This window comes from Marmota monax, unplaced genomic scaffold, assembly GCF_021218885.2.
Source record: "Marmota monax isolate L192 unplaced genomic scaffold, Marmota_monax_Labrador192_F-V1.1 WCK01_AAM20220418_F8-fsc00200, whole genome shotgun sequence".
Classification (NCBI taxonomy): domain Eukaryota; kingdom Metazoa; phylum Chordata; class Mammalia; order Rodentia; family Sciuridae; genus Marmota; species Marmota monax.
The window spans coordinates 1,524,835-1,529,237 of record NW_026692549.1 but is presented as its reverse complement, the minus strand read 5'-3'; the positions used below and the strand labels follow the sequence as shown (position 1 = coordinate 1,529,237).

At 54.6% G+C, this 4,403-nt stretch overlaps 1 long non-coding RNA gene across 1 annotated transcript; it reads left to right on the top strand.

Moving 5' to 3' along the window:
* The first annotated feature begins 1,154 nt into the window (after window positions 1-1,154).
* On the top strand, window positions 1,155-3,901 carry LOC131424222 (uncharacterized). The gene is made up of 3 exons (XR_009226906.1): window positions 1,155-1,477; window positions 2,009-2,211; window positions 2,905-3,901. It is a non-coding gene; the product is annotated as an uncharacterized LOC131424222 (long non-coding RNA).
* Window positions 3,902-4,403: the final 502 nt, after the last annotated feature.

The following is a 4,403-nucleotide window of genomic DNA, read 5'->3' as shown; positions in this document are numbered from 1 at the left end:
TCTCAGAGCAGTGTGCCCTTCTGGGTCTGCTGCCACTGTCCCCAGCCCTGGTGGACCAGAGGAGGCCAGAGCCCTGTGAGTTGCTGAGGGACATCACCTCTGGCGATGGTTTCCGTTGGTCTAGCTGGCTTTCCTGGTCTCCTGTCTGAGCCATCCGCCCTCGCTGGGACCTGGACATCTTGCCGCTTTAACTGCCAGCGTATTGCAGCCTGTGGGCCAGCGCCCCGCACCACAGCTTCGAGGTTGCAGCTGGGCGACTAGCTCTGGCACCTGGAAGAAGCAGTCTTGAAGCTCTTCAGGCTGCCCCGGTCCCCATCATCCTGAGGGTCCTCCCCCAGCGTCTGTAGGGAGCCAGGGTTCCTCTTGGGAAAACTGGCAGTGCCCCTCCCCCCCATGGCCCCTTCTGCACATTTAACTTGCCTGAACCACTGGGCGCCTTCTATCCTGCTCCTTGATGACGAATGCCAGCTTCTCTAGATACCAGAAATTGGTCTCCTGGCACCATTACGATGAGCCAGAGGTAGGCAGGCTCAGCTGCCAGCACCTCTGTCAATGTGGGGTAAGGCAGAGGGCCAGGCAGAGCTGGGTCCCATGTCCCTGGCCTGCCCATCCCGTAGCCTGTCTCTGCTGCCTTTTCCCGTTTGCTTCCATCAAGTGGACCGGCAAAGCAGGGCTCAGGCCCGCAGGGCACCAGCCCACAGGGTGCGTGTGGGTTCCCTGGCCCTTTTGGCTGCAGCACCCTCTCCCCAGATGCTCGGTCTCTCTTCACTACTGACCCTGCCTCGCCAAAGACCAAAAGATGGCCACAGTCCACACCCGATGTGAACGCTACTGGCTTGACGGCACCATTGGGGTTCCTGTACCTGTCTATGGGCCACAGCGGCTCAGGTAACGCAGCCAAAGCAACCTGGTGATGACCCTTCTCAGTGCAGCTATCGCAGGACCTGTTTGACAAGCGTTTCACAATCATTTTAATCAAATGGGCCAGAGAATTGACACCAGAAGCCTTGCTGCCTCCTGGGACACTTGTGTTTTCTTGTCTGTGTTGGTCATCCTCATAGTCCTGCCGGAAGTCCACAGCTAATCGCCCACTTTGTCATTTCCCCTCCCATTGGAAAGCCAGTGAACTCAGGGGTGCTTCAGCTGTGCGACGAATCTGCCTCTGCCTTCCACGGGACTATCGCCTTGGAAATTAATTCTTTGAAAGGCAAGATTTGTACAGAGCAGCTCGTTCTTCTCTCTGGGTGACAGTGCACGGGGCGTGCAGGCTGCTCACCCTGGCCCAGGGGATGTGCTGTCAGTTACCCGGCTCCGCAGAGGTGGAATATGAAGGTGTGTCCAGAGGAAGAAAGTCGTGTTCTCCAGTGAGGACGAAGCTCTGAGACCAGGAAGGTCTCTGCACCTGTGTGGAGTGGAGGAGAAAACCTGGAACCAGTCCCTCCTGTGGAGCTCCTGATCCCACAGGCCTCTCTGAGCTGTGAGTGAGAGGGCAGGGCGACCCCGGGTGGGGGACCCTGTCATGCACTGTTAGGCTGACGTTGGGTTAGCAGTGAGCTCATCAACGCACATTTAGTTTTTGGAAACTTTCCTTTCCTGCCGGGTGTTGAGAGCTTGGAGTGAGACTCCCTGGGTCTGCACCTTCCTCCCCTGCCTGTAGATCCCGCGGGGCCTCAGAGCCCTCTTCCGGGAGGAAGCCTGGGGGCAGCACTCACCTCTCTGGGTGGCCCTGGGGCTCAGGGAGGTGCCTCTGGAGATCACCCAGAGCCACTTGCAGGGTTACCGCCTGTGAGCATCTGCTCCAGGGCTGTAGCTATAGCTCAGCATTTGCTGAGTATGCACCAGGCTTGGGTTCCCTCTCCAGTCCAGGGGGAAAAAAAGCCATCTGTAGTTCAATATACTTAATTTAAATAGATTGCAGACTAGTATTTTCTCCATTTACAATTTTTACTTGGCATTCTCTTTGTCCACGTACCAAGGAGATAGATGAAGGCTTATTCCTGCATTCCAGGAGCACCAGAGAAGGGACGGGAAAGGAGCGGGGGCAGAAGGTCTCCGGACAGCCGGCTCATTAATACAGCTAATGCTAATTAGCTGGTCTAGAGCAACATGCAGGAGTGTATGCTCGGACCCTGGCTCAGGAAACATCACCCTTGGTGACTGCATGGCTAGTGACGTGGAGCACCTTGGAATTTGTATGTGAGAGGCAGACAGGTGAGTTCAGGGCTTGCAGCTCAGCCCTTCGCAAATCCTGCACATTTTGACTTAGATACTTCCTCAGGTGTGACTCTCGGATGTCCGCAACTTAGGGCCAGGGAAGTGAACCAAATGACAGACCAAGAAACGTTAACTGATTGGGCATCTAAAGGAATCCTCCAATGCTGTGAAAATGTAGAAAGGATCAAGCCATCAGCATGACTGGCTTCTGTGCTCCCTGTGGCCTCCCCCTGCCCTGGGCTTGGGTGCTGGGCCACTGCCAATGCTGAGTGGGCACTAGCCACCCCAGGCTCCTGCTCATTGGGGGTGCTGGTCCTCTGGACCGCGCCCCAGCATGAGACCCTGCCGCAGGGGCATCCCAGGTCCTGTCTCCTCCATTCCCTTCCAGCGATGGCGTTACAGACCCAAGCAGCCGGCAGTAGCATCTGCCTCGTTCCAGATAGCACCATGTGAGATGACCTGTCTCCTCCGGAATTCTTAGTGGGTTGTACGTTTTTATGGGAAATGAGGCCAACCAGGGAAGAAATCTAACAGCTGGGAAGTTTGTGAACTCTTCTGCCAGGATTACCAAGGATTTTAGGACCAGAAATGTGCAGGGATTTCTGTGCAATGTAATCAACTAGACTCTCGGTAAAATTGTCTTTTCTTTCTTTATTTTTGAAAATGGTGTTTGATCTTCTACGCGCACAGAGAAGATGAACAGGTGAGGTTCTGTCTGCTGGAGAGGGAGGGCCTCCGACGGCCGTCTCTCGCCCCTTTTCTTACCCACCAGCCAAGCAGGGTCTTCTCCATGCAAGCCCAGAGACAGCACTGGGAACAGGCAGACTGGCCCCAGGAACGACCGTGACTTGGGGCCTCAGGGGGACAGTGTCTTTGGCTCTGGGCAGTTCAGTAACACGGAGAAGGAGGGACTGCAGAGGGAGCGCTCGTGCTTTTGTGAAGCGACTGTTAAGGAAAACTGACAGTGCTGGGGGCTGCCTCCTGTCCCACACTGTCCCAGCTTGTTGGCAAGAGGGACTCATTCCAGGGACACTAACAAACACCACACTGAGGACAAACAAGCAGGGTGCACCCAGGGAGGGTGCTCAGGAGGTGTCGGAGGCTGTGAGCAGGCGAGGCCGACCCTGGGAGCAGGGCTGGCACCCCGGACGTGACCGAGAAGCGGCATCTCCATCCCCTTGAGTGACAAACTGAAGGTGGACGGCAATTTAACTGTGCAGGTGGCCTCTGAGGCACGTTCTCAGGAGCTCCCGCGGCCTCAGCTGTGGGACAGGTAGAGTAGGATCTGATCTGGCAGCCATTGGTGGCCACGGCACAGAAGGGTCAGCAATGTCCCATGAAGTGGAGCAGGTGAGACGCGTCAGGCAGCACCTGGACGCTGAGCAATCAGCGGGGTGTGTCCTGGGGCTGGTGGCCTTCACGAGAGGAAGCTGGGCGAGGACACCCAGTGGAGCCCGTGCACCCAGGACCCCCAGGGAGGGCGGAGTGATAGGCTGCACCTGGAGCATGGGGTCGGCTGGGAAGAGGGACAGGATGACAGCTGAAGCTACTTGAAGCTGTACTTGCAAGGACAGACTAGTAACCCTCTGTCCTAGTGGACATCATCGAAGACTCCCAGGCATTGGCATCAGAGCGATAATTTAGGCTCTGCCACAATTTCCCTGCCCCAAAACATAATTACTGAATAAAGCGGTTCTTTTCCTTTCTGTTGGGTTTACATTTATTTCACTCTATTTTTTTCCAGTTTCTTATCACTGAAGCTTAAGTCACTGACTGGACATATTTTTTCTTTTCTAACAGTCATTCAAGGCTTTACATTTCCCTAAAGCTCTGCTTTATCTGTTCCCTGCAAAGTTTGGTACGTCATGTCTTCATTTTCACTGTTTAGGATTTTTTTGAATTTCTCTTGATGGCACGTTGTCACCCCCAGGTTGGGTGGTGTGTGCTTCTCAGAGCCCAGTGACGTAGACTTGCTGTTTTGTTTCCATAACTGATTTACAGCTCAATTTCCTGATGTCCAGAGGGCACATTTTATATGGTTTTGCTTCTTTCATATTGATTAAAATTTACTTTACGGCTTAGGATGGGGTTTATCCTGGTGACTAGCTCATGTGCCCTTGAGGAGACGTGTGTCCTGATGCTGTTGGGTGGAGTGTTCCGGGATGTGGATTAGATCCAGATGGCCCAGC